The following is a 25,216-nucleotide window of genomic DNA, read 5'->3' as shown; positions in this document are numbered from 1 at the left end:
TGGTGTACACATGACAGTGCTAATTGTTAGGCTTCCAAACTAAGCTATGCATAAGTGTCTTAAGTCTCATAGAAAAAGAATATCGGTCCATCCATCTGTCTGATGACACGTATCAGAACAAAAATGGTAAGAGATTCAGAGATGCGGCTTTTTGTAATCGATTCATTGTGCCGAAAATAGGTTGCATTTTCTCCGTTAACATTTTATTTAAACCGGAAGTGGTTCAAATTACCCATTTCTGGTTTCAACGTTTATCGGCAAAGAACGCAAACGGTAAGAACAAATAGCGAGAAGCTGTTCTTGCAAACATTTCAGAGCCTCAAGGCAGCATACCATGAGTATCTGAAACACTTTACCAAAACCGGAAGTAATTGGAATTTACTAGTACTTCCGGTTTCAATTCTGATTTTCATAGAAGAGAAGCTGTTTTTTCTAATCAATTTAGTGTCCCAGTAATTGGCTCTATCTACTCCGTTAACCCTCTCTTCAAATCGGAAGTAGTTCAGATTAACACAGTTTCAACATTTACCGCCATAGAACAGAAACGGTAATAGATAGCGACAAACTGTTTTTGGAACCGACACACTGTCTTAAAAGTATACAGGGTGGACAATTTATCTGGAACATCCGTGATAACGGAGAAACCAGAAGAGGGAGAAAAGCGAAACTTTGCATGAAGCAACTACTGTATAAGGAGGGGACATTGTTTTATGTATTAAACAACTCAACTCGGTGAACAGTATAAAGTATCCATCCCAGTATAAAGTTATATTTTTCAAATAGCACTACGTCAGATTATTGCATATTTAAAGTTAACATGTTAAACGAAAACTTAAAGTATCACATTTATTATTCAGTGTTGCAAACTAAGGATGTTATAATATCACAAACATCCAAAGTTTGGAAGCGTCTATCATACATACAGCATAACGGAGATGGACAAGACAATGCACATTGGAAGTATCTTAGCGTTGGATACTATTGTCATGGCATGACTTATTTTGAATGAATAGCAACGAAGTTACAAAGGCTTGCAAATTTGAATTAGTTCAAAAGGCTTTATTTCGAAAACATGCATAGGTAAGTATAATATCTAATTACTTGTGTGGTTTGCAATTGGAAAACAAATCATTTTGCCGTTTACAGCACTTCAATATCTTAAACCGTTCCGGATTCAAATTTTCAAACCCTTCTAACTTCGTTGCTATTCTTTCAAAACAAGTCATACCACGATCATAGTATATGACGCTAAGGTACTTCCGATGTGCATTGCTTGTCTATCTCCGTTGTGCTGTATGTATTATAGAGGCTTCCAAACTTTGGGTGTTTGTGATATTATAACATCCTTAGTTTGCAACACTGAATAATAAATGTGATATTTTAAGTTTTCGTTTAACATGTTAATTTGAATTATGTAATAATCTGACGTAGTGCCATTTGACAAAATATAACTTTATACTGAGATGGCAACACTATTCACCGGATTGTGTTGTTTAATACGTAAAACGATGTCCCCCTCCTTATAGTTGCTTCATGCAAAGTTTCGCTTTTCTCCCTCTTCTGGTTTCTCCGTTATCACGGATGTTCCAGATAAATTGTCCACCCTGTATATCATCGCAACGCGCAACACTGCACCGAATCTGGAAGTGGTTGAAATTCATACCTACTATAACGTGCTTCCAGTTTCAAATCTGGTTTCCATAGAGGAAAAACTGTAAAGAGATATAGAGAAGCGGGTTTTTGCAATCGATTCAGTGTCTCAAGAATACGTTGTATGTCCTTCTTTTGCCCTCTATTCAAACCGGAAGTAGTTCAAATTAACGATTTCCGATTTGAACATTTATCACCATAGAACAAAAACAGTAAGGGATAGCAAGTAGGCTTTTTGATTTGGATACAGCGTCCGAGGAACACAATCTATCTTTGATCTTGTTCCTTTATTGCAAGATGTACTAACATTAGAAATGGAATCTTTGAGTTTTACGTCCCACGGTTATGCCGGTTAGGCTAAAGGAGACGGTGATTATGAGAAATGAAAAAGGGTGGAATGAAGAAAGTTGGAGGAAACGGGAGAACCCCTAGAAAACCCACGAGCACGGTGTTTGTCCACCACAAAGTCCACACGGCGCGAGCTGGGATCGAACCAGGGACCCCAAGCACCTGAAGTGAATGCTCTACCACTGAGCCACCGCGCCCCCCTGTACTAACATTGAGTAGTGAATTAACATAGTTTGGAAGTTACCGCAGTTTCACATTGCGGATCGAAATTCAACTGTTTTTAGCTAAAAGAAGGATAAAAAGATATTTTGTCGTGTCACTGATGTTGAAATTCTTAAAATAAAATTTAACGTCTATTAGTTATGCTCTTTATGCTAAAGAAAACGAATGAATAATGAAAGTGAATGATTGTGTTCTCCCACCGAGAATTGACTCCGGGACGACGTGCACCAAAGATACACGCGCTAGAAAGAAAGAAAGAAAGGAAAGGAAGTGTCGTTTCCTTCCTGAGCCCTTGCATCCTGTCTGGAACCTGAGCACCATTTGATTTACACTTTTATAATAGAAAACCGTGTTTCATAAGCTTCTTAAGAGAAATGAAACTATTATTGAACTATAATATACTTTCAAATATTTCTACGAGGAAGTCTTACATGTAGAGATACTTAATTTTGAGAACAAAGTCAATGTATGTCTCACCAATGTTTTAATACACTTGTGAATGCTAAATCTAACGGACTGAAGAGCAGTCTTCATTTCTAAGCGTGAGCATAAGTATTCCAGGTAAAAACATTAAAAGAATTCACGAGGCATCTGCTGAAGTTTGTGAGGAATTTGGAGAGACATACTTTTGATTATTTAAGTTATGTTAGGATAACTCTCAGCATATATCTCCTTTATTTTATATCAAAGTACAAATGGTAGAAAGAGTTATATCGTAATAATACGTCTTAAAAAACTATCTAGACATTATTTTACGAAGACTACAATTTTAAAGAAGCACTTGAAAGTAATTTCAGTCATTTAATCAACTTACAGTCAGTTATAAAGCCGTTCTGCCAACTGGGCGGCCCGAGTTCGATTTCCGGTAGGGGCGTGACTTTTCTCTCATCTACCCCTTTTTCGACTTGTTTTCACCCAGTCTCTTTAAAATGGTATCTGTATAGAGGTTCTACAATGCTACCTGGGACAACCTGTGGAAGTAAAGGGGGCCAAGCCCTCCACATACAAACAGCGCTTGGACCTTCATGGCATATCCCGAGGGAGCAATTTGACCACACGATGACCATTATTGATTACCTTCTCTTTGTGCTTTATTATATAAAGCAGAGGTGTCCATTTTGCTTAAGCCTCACTAGACCTCCCACGTTTATAGAGACCTCTGAATTAAGATAGAAGAATCCTGACTCCAGTTCAAAAGTATGATATGTATCTCCTCGTATTTCAGCATCACAGATTGTAAGGTACTATGACAAACTCATTGAATTACAAGGATCACCTATTCTTGTCTTTTTTGACTTAACATGTATACGTATAAACTCATAGATATTAAATAAAATCTTACATTTTTTTATGTTAGTAACAAAGTATTAAAAACGTATCACAGCACCCATCTTAAAACATCTATATGTTTGTTTCTTAAACTTTAGCGTTTCTTTTCAGGACCGAGGCTAGAGTAACCTACAGTTTAACTACATTAACGCATTCCTAACGCTCCCCTACTAGGAATAGAACGCAGGATCACTTGCACCAAAAATGTTAGCACTGGCCACTAAAACAGCGTTGGAACACTTAGGAAAGAGGTGAGAGTTACATCCTAGCTAATACTGCAAGATATTCTGAAGATTTGGTCGGTCAGTGTAGTAGTAGTGGTATCTCGCAAAGGTAGTTTAGCCAATCAGAGAGCGAGTTGATTCATCTGGTATTGAGACAAGGTTATTTGACAATAGGTCTTTGTTTACAGGAATGTTATTTAACCTTGACGATATTTGTATACAATAGATGTTTTATTTTTATTATATTTTATTGATTGTTTATATTATTTGTATTGTTGACAGGAATGTTGTTTATCCTTGAGGGTTTACGTACGCAGGTGGGAACAATGGATGTCGCAGATGTGTGTATATGTAATCTTTTAAACGATTTATTGTTGACAGAGAAGTAGTTGAAGAATGTGGTGGGTGGGGTTGAGAGAAGCGTACATTGTTTATATTATTTTTATTGTATTCAGAGAAGTAGTTTAACCTTGAATAGTCACGTAGGCACAAGTTTGTTTTGGAATTTCTAAGAAAAGCTTATATTGTTTGGGGGAGAGGTAGAACACAGGTGTGCGTTAAAAGTTTTCTATTGTATTCAGGAATGTAGCTTGACCTTGATTAGTCATGTAGGCACAAGTTTGTTTTGGAATTTCTAAGAAAAGCTTATATTGTTTGGGGGAGAGGTAGAACACAGGTGTGCGTTTAGAGTTTTCTATTGTATTCAGAGAAGTAGTTTGACCTTGATCATATACTTGAACAATAGTTGTTTTTGGAATTTTTAAGAAATGCTTATGATTGTTTGGGGGAGAGGTAGAACACAGGTGTGCGTTAAAAGTTTTCTATTGTATTCAGAGAAGTAGTTTGACCTTGATTAGTCACGTAGGCATAAGATTGTTTTGGAATTTCTAAGAAAAGCTTATATTGTTTTGGGGGAGAGGTAGAACACAGGTGTGCGTTAAAAGTTTTCTTTTGTATTCAGAGAAGTAGTTTGACCTTGATTAGTCACGTACGCATATTGAAGAATGTTTGGAGATTTTTGGAAAAGTGGTTAAAAGGTAAATGACCGTGAATTTCATAGAATTTTAATTAATTCCAAGAATTTTACCTAATTCCAAGAATTTTATGTAATTCCAAGAATTTTATACGAAGATTACCGAAGATTGCCGAAGTTTTCCGAATAATGTTAAAATTTTCAGAACTTTCTTGAACTTTTACGAAGATACACGAACGATTTAGTTTGGGTGTTATAAAAATTATTTAGTTTGCTGTTTGAATAGCATTATTTAAACATTGTTCACATAAAAAAAAGTAAAATAACTATGGAAAGTTTAATACAGTTACGTGAAATTGTTTTTGAGTGTTTGAAAATTAATTTAAAAATTTATAAGATGATATTATCATATATGGATGATACTGAAATATTTTCGGAGAAGGACATAAGATGTAAATGCGGTGTAAATAAAGTAGACACGAACTGTATAAAGAAAGCGATACATGAGTGGAAAACAAAAGATATTTTGCTATGTGCTGCTTGTAGTTATGGATATTTTAATGAAATGGAACATGAATGTTTATTTTTGGATGAAAACGATATGAAATCACGAGTAAAGGATATTATGGAAAACATAGATGTGGAAGAAAATATATTTTATACGTATGCGAAATCACATTTTATCGGTTTGCTAACAAGAGAATCGTTTTATAACACATACTTTAAATTATTGAAAAGTGAAGTGTTTTTAAGTGATCTTGTGGATATTCTTCTTGATAAAGATAAAAGTAAAAGTGCTGAATAAAAACGAATATTTTATGCACATAAGTAAAATTTTGGTGTTTGTAAAAAAAAACGCGTTTAAACATTTAACGTTTGCAAATATTTCATAAAAGAAGAAGAAGAAACTTTAAATACTAGTAACTATATTTGTATTACGGAAGAAATTAATTTGTGTGTGTATGTGTGCATGTGAAGTTTATACAAAACATTATTTACAATACTTGATGTCAGGCAATGTTATTACCAAATATTTCAAGAAGAAATGTTGGAAACTAATACATGTTTAATACTTATCTTTATATTTATTTTCTTATATTATTTGATACACAGTTTTATTTCATATATTTGTATTATATTAATTTTTCATTTTAGTTTACTTCATCTTAAGAATCCATTTAAAGAATAAAATTATTTGGAATTAAATATTATTGCAGACAAGAACATATTTGAAGAAATGTATAATTAAAAACTTTGCGAGTGTTATAATATATAACACGAAAGAATAAATAATTAAAATTTTCGGAACATTTTTTAATACGCTCACACAAAGTGTTTGAATCATTTTATTAACTATTTTTAAAACGTTTACTCATTTTTTTATATATGTTTGAACTTTTAGTACGCTCACATGAAGTGTTTGAATCATTTTATTAACTATTTTAAAACGTTTACTCATTTTTTTATATTTTTGAACATTTTAGTACGCTCACATGAAGTGTTCGAAACATTTTATCAATGCGTATGCTCTGGTATACGATTCAATAAATAATTAATATTCTCACAACTTTGTTGTTTGTAAAGCTTCTACAAGAAGCATATCAATTAAAATTGCACAGGAAACGATCTAACTAAAGTTATATAGGAAAGGAAACATGGAAAAATTACATTAAGATTTATATGTAGTTAAAAATTATTTTGTGTAGAGTTTATATAAGTTAGTAACACTGTTTTACAACTTAAGATTTTTTCCGCTAGAGTGCACTAGTGGTAAAGAAAGAACAAACGATTTTGATACTTTGTTTTAATTGTCGAGAATATTTTCTTGTTAGAACACGTACTTTTTTTTTGTGGTGTTAAGAACCGTGTTTTGTGCAAGAATGAATTGCGCGTGTGATAAATCAAGTATTGATATTAATTGTATTAAATTAGCAATAATTAAATGGGTACCGAACAAAGTGTTACTTTGTGGAGCATGTTATTATAATTATTTATTGAAAAATGACATTAGACATATGTGTATGTTGAAAAGCAAAGAAGTGTTGGACTTGGAAGCTTGTAGTATTTTATTAAAAGAAGATACGTGCAAAGAAATTATGAAAATCTATATGGATTTACACAATATCCATAGTAAGAAAGACCATATTCTTAGACAATGCATTTTTAATAATCTTTATGAAAACATTTTATTTCATGTGATAATGTCTGATTCCGATTTTCCAAGACTTATATTTTTACATAAAGATGTTTTACACGGAGTGTACAAGAATACATCTAAATAATTTGAACATCGTAGGACGCATGCGCAGTTGTTAAAAGTTTGTGTGCATGCGCATTCGTTAAAAGTTTGTGCGCATGTGCAGACTTGTGATTGTGTACATAGGAACATTACTTAAGTTAACAGTATTTGTGAAGATGTGTAGTAAGCGAGTATCTGTTTCTGAGTATATATCTCCAAGAGAGAGACAGATTGAGTGTGAAAAGCATCAGAAAATTATTTATCAACAGCCATGGGATCCAGATATTCCTGAAGAAGAACAAGATAAAGTGAAAATATTATATCCTACGCAGGAAATAGAAGAATCGTTTAGAAGATTTTATCGATACGATGATGAAATCCATTTTGAAAAAGTGTTTCCTAATACACATATTGAAATTGAAGAATTAGACAATGTGAATTGTAAGTGCAATCGTTTTAAAATAAGTGATTTGTGTGTGAAAGAACTTTTTCAGAATTATCAGCTGAGTGAACCATTACTGTGCTTTCCTTGTTCAATAAGAATACCAGACGAAAAAGTACATAAATGTTTGTTAATATTTAATAATAGTTTGAAAGAAACTGTGTGGGAATTTTTAATTCAGAAGAAAACTCGTGACATAGTGTTTGAACTTCACATACAGAAACACTTTAGTTCTTCGGATAAGAATTATAGAAGAAACAAAACTGTTTTAAATAGATTTAATTTAGCATATGAATCAGTTACATTTTCAGATTCATATATTTGTGATTTAGTTGAACTGTTTTTAAAGAAAGACAGAGATGTGTTTGCAAAACAAATTATGTACGTATGAATGTACTTTTCTTTCTGTGAATGAACTGTGTGTGCTGGAATGTATATCAAGATGGAAACCGGAATATAAACTTCTGTGCGACGGATGCTATCAAAACAGCCGTATTATAGATGAACATGAATGCATTGTTTTAGACCGTGAAATGTTGTGTTATAATGCATGGCGTGTTATGGTGCAATCAGATACGCTTGATGAACTGTACAAAGTTTTTTCTTCGTATCATGAGAGTGAAATTGACGATTGGACATTTGATTATGCTTTATTTAATATTTTATTAAAGAAAAACTACATCAATTTAATTTTAGAATTTCTCTTGAAAAAAGATTTCACTTATAATTTTTAATTCATTTCTTTGTTTGTGATAGTGAAATAACTAACTGAAGTGAAAGTTATATATTGGAAATATATATTACAATTTTTTATTATCAATGACATTTACACGAATTCAAAATTAAAATAACATTTTACTTACTATTCATAATATATATGATGCTTTAATACATTTTTATTTGATCATACATACATATCTTTATTACATTTTTTATTTTATATATATATATGTAATCACTTTATCTTATATGAAAAATAAATATTATATGAATAAAAATATTTTAGCCTTGATGATTTCTTTAAAATCATTTAGTTTATAATTTTTATATCCAGATAAGTTTACTATGTAATTTCGTACACAGATACATTTGGTTTATAATCTCGTACCCAGGTGCATTCAATTTGAAATTTCGTCTCCAGACGCATTCAATTTGTAATCTCGCACCCAGGTGCATTCAGTTTGAAATCTCGTACCCAGACGCATTTAGTTTGTAATTTCGTACGCAATTGCATTAAGAAAAATTTTGTATCCATACGCGTTAGAATCTTGTGTTTATCACATGTTGAATTAATAATTATTATAATTTGTAACTTAAACGATAATCAAATATTAATTTCATGAAATAAATGTTTTTCAAGCGTATAACTAACAACAACATATATAACAAAAAACAATTTATTAAGAAGTTGACAGCGTAGCTGTTCTACCGAGTATGGTTTGCCATACGAATCAATAAAATATTAGTATTTTTGAACATTTTAGTATGCTCACACGAAGTGTTCGAATCATTTTAACAACTATTTTTAAAACGTTCACACATTTTTTTTTATATTTTCGAAACGCAGTTTCTCTTTATGAGATTTCACTGAAATCGATACATCAAAATACAAGTTGCAAAAGCAAATGATCCAATTTAAAATAAATAACAGGAAAGAATAAATAATTAGTATTTTGATCATCTTTAGTATGCTCACACGAAGTGTTCGAGTAATTTATTACGAGAGGTTAAATAAATAAGGAATTTTGTAGAAAGCGATTCATTAAAAAGATACGAAAGAAAAAATTTATATTCTTCCAACGCTGTTGTTCGTAAAACTTTTACAAGAAGCATAACAATTAAAATTACGTAGCATACACTAAGAACAGAAAAAAAAAGAAATAAAATCAAATTAGTTATTTAGTTAATTAATTAAAATATAAAGAGAATGGAAAAGAATTAGTAGCAAACAGAGACAACAAAAGAAAAGAAAGAAAATAAAATCAGGTTAGTTATCTAGTTAGTTAGTTAAAATATAAAGAGCATAAAAAGAATTAGTATCAAACAAAAAACAGAAAGAAAGAATAAATAATTAATATTTTCCCAACAGTATTGTTCCTACAAGGAGCGTAACAATTAAAATTACATGGCAAACACAAACAAGAGAACAAAAATATAAGCAACGATTTACCTACTGACTGAAAAATATTACTTAAAGAAAAAAGTATTGCTTAATATAAGAAAGTTTGCTTTGAAAGAAATGTTACATTAAGAAATATTCAAAAGGATTATTATAATTTTAGCGGGGAAATTTTTAGTTTAGTTTATCGGTAACTGACAACGATACTTACCGTTTTCATTTATTGTGACTTTCCCCTAAAACATTTACATTAATGAGAAAAAAAAAGTTATATTTTATGATTTGATATACATTATAAGGTAGATATTTAATTTGTACAGTATAAACAACACGTATATTTTCATCTTATTTATTTATGTATTGTATAGTTTATGATATATAACGGAAAGGAAATAAAAATATGTTTGACGTGATGTTTACTATCCAACATATACGCATAGCATTACACATATTTACTATACTTAAATATAAAATATAAAAGGTACAAATAAACGTATGGCGCAAGAAATGAACCGATACAAACTGCTAGGGTGTATATGTACAATGATGTACTAATACTTTATTATACTCACAGAACTCCTATACTTTATTAGATACTAATATAAATCGTTCATACCAATACTAAATGGTATATTGTATGTTTGCTTTACGTGATATGCTTTATTAGGTACGCTGAATAAAAAATCGGATTAAAAATGTATGAATATGAAGTGGTTGACTTCATATATACCTACCAATCCTATTTGCTATACATAAATAAAATTAATGTAAACTATATGGTAGACATTAGACATACCACCCACTGCACGTCAATGCATGTATTATGTAGGGACCCCGATGTTTTATTTTAACATTATAAGAAGTGTATATTGTGAATGCTATTTTTCTTATACAATTTTATAGTGAGTATAACATATTAGACATTTTTGTTGACACCCAATGCTTTTACTGTTCAGTATGTATGTATATACAACACTGTATCACTTAGCATTCCTTCACATTTAACATTTGTTACATTTACTACGCATTAATCAACATCTATGTTTCCATTCACAGAGCATGGCATTAAGAAAAGATAGTCTTTAATATACAGTATGTAATTGATAATGATAATGTATCATTTATGTAGAAAAGTTGGTAATACTAATTATTATTGTTTGCCAATCATATGCATTGCACTAGTGTGACATGGCATGGCACAGCCATAAGAAATTTGCGCGCGTTGTTATACGCGGATGCCGCACGCGGGACTGGCCGAGCACACGCGGCACCGGTGAGTACGGTTTTAGGTTAATACCCGCGCAGCCCGCACGCGGAGCCGGGCCGGTAATTACGGTTTTACGTTTATAACCGCGCCGGAAATATAAATGCATGTGTGGAAAAATGGATTTATATTATTATATGGTTGTTAAGTAATAAATCGCATTATTTACTTGTTATACGCACATCTATATATCTAACTCCTGTAATCCGTATATGGTTTATACTGATGTTTCCAATCTTACTTACAAACATTAGAATATGTAATGTGCAAAATATTACCGTATGATTTCCCTTATTTCCTTATAATTCCATTGATATAACAACATTTTGTACCAATTCTACTCACTCGATCTATTTTTAAGTATGACCACATTTGAACATAATACTACTCACTCGACTCATTTTTAAGTATGACCACATTTGAACATAATACTACTCACTCGACTCATTTTTAATTTTGAAATTAATATTTTTAATTCATATTAGTGACTTCATTGTAAATATAGGAATTAACAGGTTCATTGAAATATGTTTATTTTTTAATAGTTATATTTTTATAAAATAGGACCCTATATTCTTTAAGTATTATGTTATATACATTCACTTTTACTTGTTTATACTGAAAAGAAAATGTCAACTTTGCTCGTACTATATATGTTTATCACTTTGTTTCAATAATTACTATTGTGCTGCCAAAATGTCTTGAGCTGTGGCAAAAATGCAAACTAACGCTTACACCCTTACACACCCACGCGTTGAGCCAATAAGAGTTTAGCTGTTGCTAAGCGAAAGAAAGCGAGTGGAATTCCTTCAACCGATAGCAGCGCTTGCAACGGAAGACTATTTTTAGACTATCTATAAACCATTTTTTGCTCTCAAAGCTTTATAATAAAGGTTCAGATTCCTATTGATGTAATATACTATTAGTATGTTTTATCTCACTCATATTAATTAATTAATTGATTAACTATGGAATAGAAAAATAGAAGAAGTTACGCATGGCGTAAGTCTGGACATGTCACGCAATTTTATTTTGTGTGTAGAGAAGATATTTAATATAAAATATTCTCATATTAAGTTGGTATTCTTTCCTGAAATAAATTTGTGATCATTTTTGCAGTGCACGTACAGTACAAATGATTCTTACCCGGTTCCCGAAACAAAGTCCAATGCTGATGTAGCGCCCTTTCTCTTTCTATCTATTTATCTATATCTGTATTTTATGACGTATCTGCAAGCTTGAATATCTGTAGTTTGTTTGTTGAACTCCTTTCTGCTTGTCCCTTTCTTTTTTCACGTATCCTCTGTATGTGTTTTTAATCTATCTATGTATTTGATGACGTATCTGCATGTTTGAGTATCTGTAGTTTGTTTGTTGAACTCCTTTCTGCTTGTCCCTTTCTTTTTCCACGTATCCTCTGTATGTGTTTTTAATCTATCAATGTATTTTATGTCGTATCTGCTTGTTTTGAGTATCTGTACCTTGTTTTTAATCTATCTATGTATTTTATGGCGTATCTGCTTGTTTTTTGAGTATCTGTAGCTTGTTTTACTCTCTCTTTATGTATTTGATGACGTATCTACAAGTTTGAGTATCTGTAGCTTGTTTTTTACTCTCTTTATGAATTTTATGTCGTATCTGCATGTTTTTGAGTATCTGTAACTTGTTTTTAATCTATCTATGTATTTGATGGAGTATGTGCTTGTTTTGAGTATCTGTAGCTTGTTTTTACTCTATCTATGTATTTATGGAGTATCTGCATGTTTTTCGCGTATCTGTAGCTTGTTTTTTGCTCTATCTTTATGAATTTGATGACGTATCTGCCTGTTTTGAGTATCTGTAGCTTGTTTTTACTCTATCTATGTATTTATGGTGTATCTGCATGTTTTGAGTATTTGTAGCTTGTTTTTAATCTATCTATGTATTTATGGTGTATCTGCATGTTTTTCGAGTATCTGTAGCTTGTTTTTACTCTATCTATGTATTTGATGATGTATTTGGTTGTTTTTCGAGTATCTGTAGCTTGTTTTTTACTCTCTTTATGAATTTTACTGACTATCCGCATGTTTTGAGTATCTGTAGCTTGTTTTTACTCTCTTTATGAATTTTACTGACTATCTACAAGTTTGAGTATCTGTAGCTTGTTTTTACTCTATCTATGTATTTGATGATGTATCTGCATGTTTTTGAGTATCTCTGATTAAAAACTAAGAAGTACTTTTTAGTCTTATTGTAGAATGGAAATATCGTAAACTTGCTAAGCGTAATCGTAATTTTGAATATAATCATTTGTAATACCCATGACGTTTGCCTTCTCTTTTGTATAACACAAGTTTGTATCCAAGGAAGATCCCCTAAAAAATTTTACGGTAAACTATATAATATGTTTATTACATTTTTGAACTGATTACGGCTTTGCTGTAATACCAAAGAATTTATTTCTCACTACAGTTGATAAATATAACATAAATAAAGACATTCTATAACACAATATATCACATAGATTTTAACTATGCGGTATGAAATCTGGAACATCACAATTATTCTATACTAATTTATATTTTAGCCGCAAAATCTATTTTAATTGCTTTCACATCTACTGGCTAAGTTTTCCTTCAAATCTATTTTTCGGGTATAGGACATGAGTACCTATTTCCCTATATTTTAGAACAATATACATGATTTTAAGCTTGACATTCTTCACCAAGAGATTTTGAAGTGAATAAGTAATAAGTCAAGTTTCATGTTTTTAGATTGTATCTACTTCTTTTGGTCTTTTCATTAGATTCATTTAGGGCTATACTGTATTCTTATGGTACATGTGTTCTTTTCACCATGCAGACTTCAGTGATACACTGTTTTCTTATGGTGAATGTCTCATTTATTATCCTTCATGAAGATTTAGTGGTAGAATGCTTACTTATGATACATGATGACTCAGTGATATAGTACTTCCTTGCACTAATTGAGGTCCATGATTGAATTTTGAATGTACTGATTTAGTAATAAACTGATTCCTTATATTACTTGTTTCCTTATATTACATGATTCCTTATATAACTTGAGACTTCATCATTAATCTTCAACGTGTTCATTTTTAATACCCATGACGGGTTAGTGGTACAATGTTTCCTTATGATACTTGAAGTCTCTCCATCAAATTAAGTCAGTGATAGACTGATTTCTTATGCTACAAAGTACCTTACTCATTTAAATTTTATAACAGTCACTCAGTGGAAGTGTATTTTACTTCTATATGTTCTTACTCATTATCTTTTAGCCCGAATAATACAAACAAACCCCCCAAAATTCATTGCATCAATCACAAAAGTTCCTGAATGATTTTTATCCATACCCAACTGATTCTACTTTGTATGCCTATTTCTGCAAGATACATCTTCCCTAGGTCTTCCTAACGGTTGTTTTACTCTTTTTATTATGATCCTAACAATGTCTGGTAAACGGATTCTAAAATAATAAGGTTTTTGGTATTTATTCCTAAAGAATTGCTAAGCTACTTGGTATATTTCTTGAATTAATACTACAGTAATCCACCTAGTATATTCGTTATCGTTTTGGCTTATGTTGCACCCCCGCTTACGGTTTTGCTATCTCAAAATTTGTAAAAGCTTGAATGAAGTTTTCCAGGGTTTTTCTTCTTCATTTAATCATTTGAAGCAAAGGCCGGGATGGTACCTTACTTATAGTTTTCAGATTGTTTTCCGGATTGTGTGCTCCCTAAAGAACATTATCCTTCAAACCCATCAGTTTCAATACTCAAACTCATCAGTTTCAATCCTAACTAATACTTTTTATTCAAATTGTGTTTTATCTGTAATATACATTCTGTAATATACACTCTCTCAAGGTGTCAAATTTTCTCAACTTTTTCGTTCTACAAGCACCATTAAAAGATTTTGTGTTGTTTCAGAAATTATCATTCTTCTTTACAGTCACATTTTTAAAATGACGTTAAAAGATACATATTTTTACAAAGAATGTCATAATGTATGTAATTTAATCATTGATCAATCATTTGCTTTGAACCGATTGATTGATTGAAGATAGTATTTTTCAAAAACCCCCACATGATTCTCTATAAAATTTAATGAATCACAAGCTATAGCACTAATTCATTTCAATGGACTTCTCCATGAAACTTTAACTAAAATTCTATACCGATCCAAAGAATATTTATTGCTCAATCATATGGAATAACGAGCATATTTTTACTTAATTAATATAGAATGAGAAAAATAATAGACTGACATGAAATATTCATGTAGTTGGACACAATGATTCGATTCCAGTTTGATGCAGGCAGTCCCAGTGGGAGGCACTCGGTCAAAAAAAAAAAAAGTGTACAATACTTTAAGGCCATCTACCTTGAATGAATTTTTCTTGGATTTTTCTCATCCACATCAGTTAAATGTCTTGATGATACCTAACTTATAGTTTTTAGATCGTTTCCCGGATTGTGTGCTCGCCAAGGGACGTCATCTCTCAAAACATGAAGGGCTAAATGGTCTTAGATGATAAAAGACCAAAATCTAAATCGTAATCTTAATCCTATTCGATTCCAATTTTTTGCAAATCAATCTCAAAATGAAAGACTCACATAAGATTTTTAATATCGGGTCAAGTGTTACAGGATACCGTGTGATTTGTATATTTCAAGTTCAACTAAATATTTTTATTCTTCATTTCTAATAGCAACATAAATCTGAAAGACCCTGTTAGACTTTTCTGCTATGATATTATAAGAACAAAAATACATTGGAAAGCGCAGACATTCATAGCAAAAGATAATCTTCAAATCTTATAGACATTCAGAATTCCTTCCTTCATTCCTAACAGTATTTTATACTTAAAAGGCTATTCCCACCACTTTCACTTTCTTCAAAAGAATCCCACGTCCCAAAACCAGACCCTCTTTTCTTAGAAAAATACCCAAACAGTAAAACCCCGCTCAAGGTTTGGTGAAGGCAGAGGAGGAAACGAAAGGTTACCGTATTCAACTAAAACTTGTTCTTCTCAAGTGGTTATGAGTGTGTGTGAAGTGTTTATGAATGGGGAACCTTAAAATTATGAATGGTGGGGAAACGTTTCTGAATCTTTCCATGTTAGCAAATGTAAACAAAGAATATTTTTTCAGTTAATTTACTTACCACCAATTTCAGGATTTGTTCTTCCATTAAATTTCTAGGCACCTTCAATAACCGTACTAGTTTCATATGATTACAAATCAATATAATAATAATAATAATAATAATTGGTCAAGTAGCTAGTGTATGTGCCTTTGGTACACGTGGTTCTGGGTTCGATTTCTGCCAAAAGAGCACAAAGTTACTTTTTCTGTCATTCAGTTTCCTTAATCAATAGTTTAGTTTAGCCTAAAGATCATAACTGTTAAATAAAATAATAATAATAATAATAATAATAATAATAATAATAATAATAATAATAATAATAGATCTTCTTCATATCCACATTTGACGAAGATAATTTTGAGTTCAACTTGTTTATGTGGTTCGGATATCATCTTATTCTGTAGATTCTTGTCTCAAATAGGTTTGAAATTTAAAAAAAAATAAAAAAAAACAAGTCAAATTGAGCTGATTAAAATCAGATAATAAGTTGCAGGTGCATGTCTCAAAAATCTTTTTTGCTGAAAACAATATTTTAAAATAACTCACATATATTAAAATGGGAAAAGAACGATTCTCATTTTCTTGAAATAAAAACATCAAATTTTCAATATAATTAGTTTTAAATTAGAAATCACTTTATTTTCAACTATTTACAAATCTTGATTTCTATGTACACTTTTTTTTTTCACTTTTTCTTTTTTAATCTTAACTTCTCCATTGCTTCAACTCTTTTCATTATAATTATTATATTAATAATGGTTTCCTCATCTAATGGGAACAGTTCCCATAAAGCATCTTCTTCCTCCTTCATTCTTTTTCTCCTTTCTTCGTCTTCTCCGTTTTCCTCTCTTTCCTTCCTTTTTCTGCTTTCTTCCATTTCTGATGTTCTTCTTTTTTCTTCTTCCTCAATGTCTATTAAAATACAATCAATCTCTTCAATTGATTGAAGAAGTTGAAAGGTAGATTTACCCTCTGCCATCCTGCAAAATAACAGAAACAAAATTATCAATAATTAAAATTACAAATCTATTTATTTTAACTTAAGTATCCTTATGGCTAATCATTTATCACAAAAGAGGTAAATTTATATCCTCTAAAATCAGAACTCAACATTTTTTGCCAATACCCTAGCTCTAATACTATTAATTTTTGATCTTTTAAGTGAACAAAATTTCAAAACTAAACTTCAGTTCTACAAATTAAAAGTCTATGTAAGTTTAATTTCATATATTGGACTTGTAATATGAAGGTATCGTACGGACCAGTGCCTTTAATTATCTAACGTATCATTCTTATTGGTCTTTGGAATAAAATATACGTTAATTTACATATATTTATACCTTAAGAAAATAATCAAATCAGTTGGACAGTACAATCAAATTATTTCGTTACGAAAAAACAAGCACAATTCTTCCTTATTCCACAGGTTATTTTCAAGTGTTTTATCCTAGCTTAGAATAATAACTAAAATTTAGTAAATTCAAATAATTTCTGGGGGGTTTTGGTGATTCAGTGATACAGCGTTCACCTCTGGTGCTTGTAGTCCCGGGTTCGATTCCAGCCTCCGCGAATTATTTCATCATTTTGATATCAAACATTAAGTTTGCACACATTTTTTTTTTATAAATTGTGGTGGACAAACACCGTGTGCCTAGCTTTTGTTGGGGTTCTATATACTTTTAAGAGCTTTCTTTTTGTAAAGTGATGGTTCAACAAATCACAGTTTCCTTTAGTCTAGCGGTATAACCATCGGACGTAAAACTCAGTTATCGTTCAGATTAGATAACCCAACAGTACAGTAAATCATATTGGGTTGCCTAACATGTAGGGATTATACAACACTACAGTGAATCATATTGGGTTGCCTAACATGTAGGGATTATACAACAGTACAGTAAAACATATTGGGTAGCCTAACATGTAGGGATTATACAGACATTTTCTTTCACGGATTATTCTCTCTCCGAGAGATGTCATCCCTCAAGGGGCACAATAAGTTTAGATGTCCAACTCTATATTTTAATTTCGAAATTCTTTTCTATACCCACATGTAATGATATATACACCTTTCTACGATATATACTGTTAAATCATTTAATCGAAAGGCAATGCAAGGCAACATATGTCAAGATACCCTTTCATTGGATTGTGTACATGTCATGAGACGTAACGCTATAACATAATCTTAGATGATAAAAAGATCAGGAAATCTTGTCTTCTGTAGAGTGATTTAACCACTGTTTATATTTCAAACTATATTCCTAATTCAATAAGAATAATAATATGAGTAAGGGTGACGCAAAAATCAATGGTAAAGCCTTCGTTTCTGATACAAGGATTACTTAATTTATGTTTTCAGTTTAGATCTTCCACAAACATCATGCTTCTACATTTTCTCAGAGGAAACCTTTCTACTTTCATTATAATTTAATCTAATATAATGGTGCAAAACTAAAAATTTCATTTTCTCACAATATCATTACTAAAATGTTTGGGAAATAATTACTTATGAAAATTATGTAAATCAGTCAATCAAATTAAGAATACGTTATCATATTATAAATCAACAAACAATCCAAATGTGTTTAGCAATCAGTTCTATTTTAGAAAAAAGTGTGAAATAATATCCTTAAAAATTTTTTCTTATTATCGTTAATAAGTATCTATTTATTCAAGTAACTAACTAACTAACTAACTCTATGGCTTATGAAACCCGGAGGCCACGTTCACAAAAGCTCTCCACTGACTTCTATCCATACCCAACTGATTCTACTTTGTATCCCTATCTTTGCGAGATTCATCCTCCCATTTGCGCCTAGGTCTTCCTAATGACCGTTTTCCGATTGGTCTTCCAGTCAAGACTTTGAAAGCGTTTCTAATTTCTTCCATTCTAGCTACATGCCATGCCCACCTAAGCCTCCTAGACTTGTTGACCCTAACGATGTTCGGCAAACTGTATAAATTAGGTTATGAAGTTTCTACCATTCCCCTTCCTCTTGGGTCCAAATATTCGTCTCAGGATCTTGTTCTCAAATACTTTTAGTCTATGTTCTTTTCTCAGAGTAAGCGATCATGTTTTGCAACCATACAAAACAACGCAAGCATAATTAACGTTTTATATATTTTAAGCTTCAACAATATGAATTGAATAATGCACGAATTCCCCGGTTTTAGTCCCCATTTAATTTCTCCGTGAATATAATTTTTTCCTCTGTTAATACTGATCTTAAATATTTGAAACTATCCACTTTATCAAAAGTATTATTTAATATTTTAACGTCTCCACAATTTGCCGTATTACGGTCCCAACGCACTTTTGTGTATTTACTTTTCTCTGCATTTATTCTAAACCCATGTCCCTGCAAGCATTTCATAAGATCTCTGCATTTATTTCTAATGTTCTCCTATCATCCCTATTAAATTTACATCATCAGTATATACCATAACTGATGAATACCGTTCAACTCTATTCAACAATCTAATTAAATTATTCTGTCAATATATGGAAAAAACACCAACAGGAAGACCAAATATAAAATGAAAAAATCAATTAATCTACCATGAATAATTCTTTACTCTTTCTGATAAATTCACTAAATATTATGATATATTTTGTTCAAACAACCTAGTAATCACATACAGTATCTAACATCTACCATTTTCACAAAATAATATAAAGATTTCTTTCATTCAGAACAAATAAATGCTCGAATCTTGGTCCATCATACACACAAACAACTATCACTTTGTATCTTTCCACAAATAGTACGTTCACTGAAGGAAAATATTGTACAAAGGTATCAAAATAAATAGATGTAATTCCGACCTATAATTCAAAACTCGATCTTAATCTTCTGTAAAACATTCCATAAAATTTCATAAAATTTCCTCGTAACTTCTTAGTTATCGGGCATCCCTTTACCGTGAAAGAGCGGTGTTCAATTCTCGGCAAAGCCATGTAGTTCAGATTCGATGTTAATCACTAGGACCTGTCTCATATAGCCTAGTTATTGCACAAAAATCGTACTTAGTTATTGTACTTGTTGTTAACATAAAAAAAAATCCTAACGTGGTTCACGAAAAAAAGTTAGATTTCACTTGAGGTCCTCGTCTCATATACTCTAGTTGTGAAAAGGCTATTAATTCGATAACTCAATAATTTTTATAAATGTGTTCGTATATAAAACATGGTTTAATAATACACCATTTGTCTTCCGATCAGTCCAAATATAAAATATCAATTCAACTAATACGTAAAAGCTCGGCAATGATTTCATTTCATAGCTATAAAACATGGATTTGGTGTCTACTGTTTGTAATTTACGTTTTCCTCATGCTTGTTACGCTTTCCTAAGTGGGGAAGAAAAGATCAACTGGAAGCCTTCAAAATGTAGATGTGAAGAAAAATGGTAAGAAATAGTTTGGGTAAAGCAGAAAAAGAAATAACAGGTTGTTAGAAGTGTTGGGTAAGAAAAGAATATTTTTTAGACATTATTAGGAAGAAAAATTGGTTGTCACATTGCCTAAGAAAAGAATCTATCATGAGTGATGTCCTAGAGGGTATAATAACTGGAAAAAGAGGGAAAGGGTTAATATTAAAAGTAAAAGATCGCACGCAAAAAAACAAAAAAGGTTAGCGGTGGAGCATAGAAGCTTCTCAGCTGTGCCCTATCAATAAAAGGCAAAATACCTATGATAATAATAAATGTTTGTTTTCAATTAAACTTTAAAAGCAATATGTATTCTAGACACGGTTAATAACCAACTAATAAATGATTTCATTCTGTGGTCTTCCATGAAAAATAAACAATCGTATGTCTTCAACATTACATATTATATAATGATAATAAGAAATATATTATTTTTCTTACCTGGTAATTCTTTCTGGAACGTAGTCCGTACTTTGGAAGTGGTAATTCTTTCTGGAACGTAGTCCGTACTTTGGAAGTGGTATAATCTAAAAGAAAGAAAAAATAATTTACTATATTTGAATTTTTCTAATACAAAAATAATCAGTGCTAAGAAAAATCAAATGAATATTTATTATAAAATTAATTCTTTCCGAAAATGAAGAAATTTTTTCATTTCAATGAACTAAGTCTAAGAAATTAGGAACAAAAATCCAGTTCTTTCTCAAAATGCCATGTTTTCAGGATACTATAAGTCAGCTTGCATGTATTTGATAAAATAAATGTGATATGAAACAAAAAGAAGATAATGATTTCTAAATGAATTCATACAATCAACAAGAATTACTCTAAGATAAATTTTCCAATAATAATAATATTAAAAATGTTTCATATCTTGTAATCAATTAATGAAAATAAATTTTTATCTGAATATATTTAAGAAGACAGAAGTCCACTTACCTTTTCAAATATAAAAACAGATGAAGTAGCGCCGATAAAAAACAACTTCGAAGCAAAAACACCGTCACAATCTATCCAACTAACTTGAAATGACAAAAATCTTCAAAATTCAGTTTTTATATTGAACAGAAGAAACCCACGCCAATTTTCACAATTCCATACAATAATAATAAAAAAGAGTCCTCTAAAAAGATTGTAAACCACTTTTTTTTTCTCTGGAATTCTATATGGTCAATAAGTCCTCATAGCAATAACGGGACGGTTTACAAACAACATTAAAAGAAAAAAGAAGCAATTCTACCTTCCCTCTTACTCCGAGGGTAAAAAAATCCTGTCCTTCAAACTGCAATAAGACGCCCAATAGTCTACCATCGGGTTTTATAGATTCTGTGAGTATTTTTTCTCTCATTATATAATTAGTATATGTGTAACTAAAGTTCATTAAAGTATGGCAATTAATTATGTTCTAAGAACCTCACCAAGTATGTATTTTTAATCAATTTCATAACAAACATTGTATTGCATTTACTGTACACATGACATACATGTCCATGCATTCAACACTTATTTTTTCCTTACATCATGCATGCCTTTAATACATGTGGTCCTAACTTCATTTTTAATAGTGTATGTAACGTTTCCAATTTAATTCCCGGCTGGAGCCTTTGGCGTAGGGAACCGGGTTCAATTCCCGGGGAAAGTTCATGCGGCTCGGATTCCACGTTAAACTGTAGGTTTACGTCTCATATAGCCTCGGTGATAAAATACATACTAATCTAAATCAACTCAACTCGATTCCTGACGGATGCCTTTGGCGTAGAAAACCGGGTTCAATTCCCGGTGGAGGTGTATAGTTCGGATTCTACGATAAAACTGTAGGTTCACGTCTCATATAGCCTCGCTGCTAAACGGAAAGTTAAACTCAAAATCAACTCAATTCACGGTGGAGGTATATAGTTCGGATTCTACGATAAAACTGTAAGTTCACGTCTCATATAGCCTCGCTGCTAAACGGAAAGTTAAACTCAAAATCAACTCAATTCACGGTGGAGGTATATAGTTCGGATTCTACGATAAAACTGTAGGTTCACGTCTCATATAGCCTCGCTGCTAAACGGAAAGTTAAACTCAAAATCAACTCAATTCACGGTGGAGGTATATAGTTCGGATTCTACGTTAAAACTGTAGGTTCACGTCTCATATAGCTGCACTGCTAAAAGACACACTAATATAAAATCAACACAAATCAAATCTAGTTATAAAAATTCTGTACCAATCGTCTCGTGCAAAACCCAATTAATATAATTAATAATGGTACAAACTAGTTCAATGGTAGAGCATCTACCTCTGCTGTTGGATTTTCTCATGTCAAGCATGTCCATATCATTTTTAGTGTTCTTATAACAAAAAGTATATTCTATAAATTGATTTATTCACCATCAAGTTCATAAGTCTTCTTAAAGTTCCCCGTTTCCTCCCACTTCCTCATTCCGCTAATTTTTTTTCATAAAGGGAATATTACGACGAAAAAAAAAATGGATTCATATAAATTAGTCTAACAGAATAATTCTCTGACAATAAACTTAATATATTCATATAGTCTCAGTGGTAAAGAGTTCTCTAGTATATGAGGTTCTTGGTTTATTTCCTCGTCAAAACCATTTTACTAAACTCAACATAAACAAGTGTCAATCAATAATATCTAAGTAAAGATTCCTCTCACTTTCTAAGGGCTAGTACCACAGTGAAAAAGTCTTGTTCTCTGTTAGCTGGGAAATCCTAGGTCACACAAATTATTTAAACATTTTCTAAGTATTTAGTGTATTGCTGCTACAAACCACATCTCCACTGCTTGAGATATCTTGGTTCGATTTCCATTCAAGTAAATTTGTAGTGAGCAAATACCTTGCTCATGAGTTTTCCTCTCACTTTCTTCATTCCAACATTTTACTTACCATAAGGGGATTGTTATGATATAATTGTTATGATATGAAGTATATAAGAGTAAACTAATATAAGATAACCTAGGTGATATAATCATACGGCACAATAATTACAAATCATGAAATGATTTCATCATACATCATGGACATTACACGTTGCATATACATTTTTTAATCGTAGGAGTTAATATTCATTTATTCAGAATAACAATTTTATAAACAGGTCTTCCCGCCAAAACAAGTTTGGGCAACTCAGTTCACCCCTCCATCCCTTCCACCTTTGCGTTCAATATGCGATCTGGCGCCTCTCTTTCTTTTCCAGCGGTTTTAGGGAATAAAAGAAAGAATATTTCGTTTCAATACAATCTTTACAAAAAATCGAGGGAAACAAATTCATGTAACAACCTAACTGTTACGTAAAAGGGGAAAAATACATAAAGCTTTTCCAAGTTCAATGTCAAGATTGGGTTTTATTTTCTCTTTTTTTTCTGTAAGGGAGTAAAAAATTTCTTGAAGGACATCTAGAATGCAATCTTCACAAAGTTCTCTAAAAAAGTAGACAATAATCCCTAACAGTTTCTTTTTTAACACTAACTAAATTGCACAATTGTGTTCCAAAAATCTTTTTGAGGGGGACTCTGGTATCTATGTGAAGGCCACTCTGTAATTAAATCTGATGGTTGTATCTAACGGTCAATCCTAATTTTTTTTCACGGCTCCTTTCGGGTGAAGGACGGTCTCACGTCATAAATACCAACACAGAATCACAAGTATATCCTATAACAAAGATAGATAAATCTTTAAAGAATTCATCAAAGAATTCATATATAGTCAATAATAAAGCTTTATTTTCAACTTAGCCTTCCATCAAGTCGTAGACTGTTCCAGGCTTCATTTCTGAGAATTTAGGTGTCAAGGATTTTTTCCAACATCGTTTCACATATTGGCAATAATAAATGATCAAACAACGTACCAAAAACATCAATAAAGTTTTATTTTTTCAAGATAACCTTCAGTCAAATTGTATTTTCTACGAATTTTAACTTTCACAGCCATAAATTGTCAGTAAACACATATTTTCACTCAATAAATAACATAAAAAACACTCATAAATAGCAATAAATAGCATTAACTCAATACCAGATGAATCAACTCGCTCTCTGATTGGCTAAACTACCTTTGCGAGATACCACTACTTGTAGTATCATAAAAACAACCATCCTTCTCGCGTCTCTTTGAATGAATATGGACATCCATACCACAAAACAGATCCTTAATTTTTTTTATACATTCTTTGTTAGCCAGAGTGAAAAACCAGGGATTCAAGTATTTTCAATGACGTATGGTTGTCTATAAGTTTATACATCACTTTTGAGTAAAAGGTAAGATTAAAAGTAAGAAAGCTTTTTAAAAGGGTCTCCAATTGGTGAAACATTTGTTTCTGGACTGCTATGTTTAGTTAACCTCGAGTCACGTTAATCACTACGTATACTTTGTTCATTGTGGCTAAATTTTAGCGCCACTGTCTTCGGTGGAGAAGACCAAGGTTCGATTTCTGGTAGATCCACATCTGATTTTTCCTCGGTGCTGAAATGGACACTAAACTCAGTAACAGTCATCAAATCGGGTAGATTTCTAATAGCCGGAAACCGTGTAGATGCCTTTGTGGGAACCATCTTTTTCATTCTCATGCTATTATTGATTATAACGTGTTTTACTACCATATATTACATAGACTCATTTACACATATATATTTACGGACCAAACGTGTCATGTATTCCCAATGATGTAACATTTCTTAACTTCAAACTTAGGGAGAGCGTCCCATGTTTTAAGTCTTAGTCCTATTCCATTTCACCCCACCCCCAAAAAAGTTTTTTCATTCTATTGCATCTTATAAAACCATCATTTAAAAAAATGTTTGCAGTTTTTTTAACATTTTA

General features: G+C 31.5%; 1 protein-coding gene and 1 long non-coding RNA gene across 2 annotated transcripts in view; both read right to left on the bottom strand.

The window, feature by feature from the left end:
• LOC145668378 (uncharacterized) overlaps positions 1-25,216 on the bottom strand; it is a 226,390-nt gene that overhangs the window by 156,646 nt on the left and 44,528 nt on the right. The gene's annotated exons all lie outside the window — the stretch shown is intronic.
• Positions 16,477-22,602, bottom strand: LOC145669246 (uncharacterized). The gene is made up of 3 exons (XR_014128175.1): positions 21,330-22,602; positions 20,832-20,917; positions 16,477-16,940 (listed from the first exon to the last, which is right to left on the bottom strand). It is a non-coding gene; the product is annotated as an uncharacterized LOC145669246 (long non-coding RNA).

Source organism: Thermobia domestica, chromosome 13, assembly GCF_964235325.1.
Source record: "Thermobia domestica chromosome 13, izTheDome1.hap1.1, whole genome shotgun sequence".
Classification (NCBI taxonomy): Eukaryota; Metazoa; Arthropoda; class Insecta; order Zygentoma; family Lepismatidae; genus Thermobia; species Thermobia domestica.
This window is presented reverse-complemented; position numbering and strand designations above follow the sequence as displayed.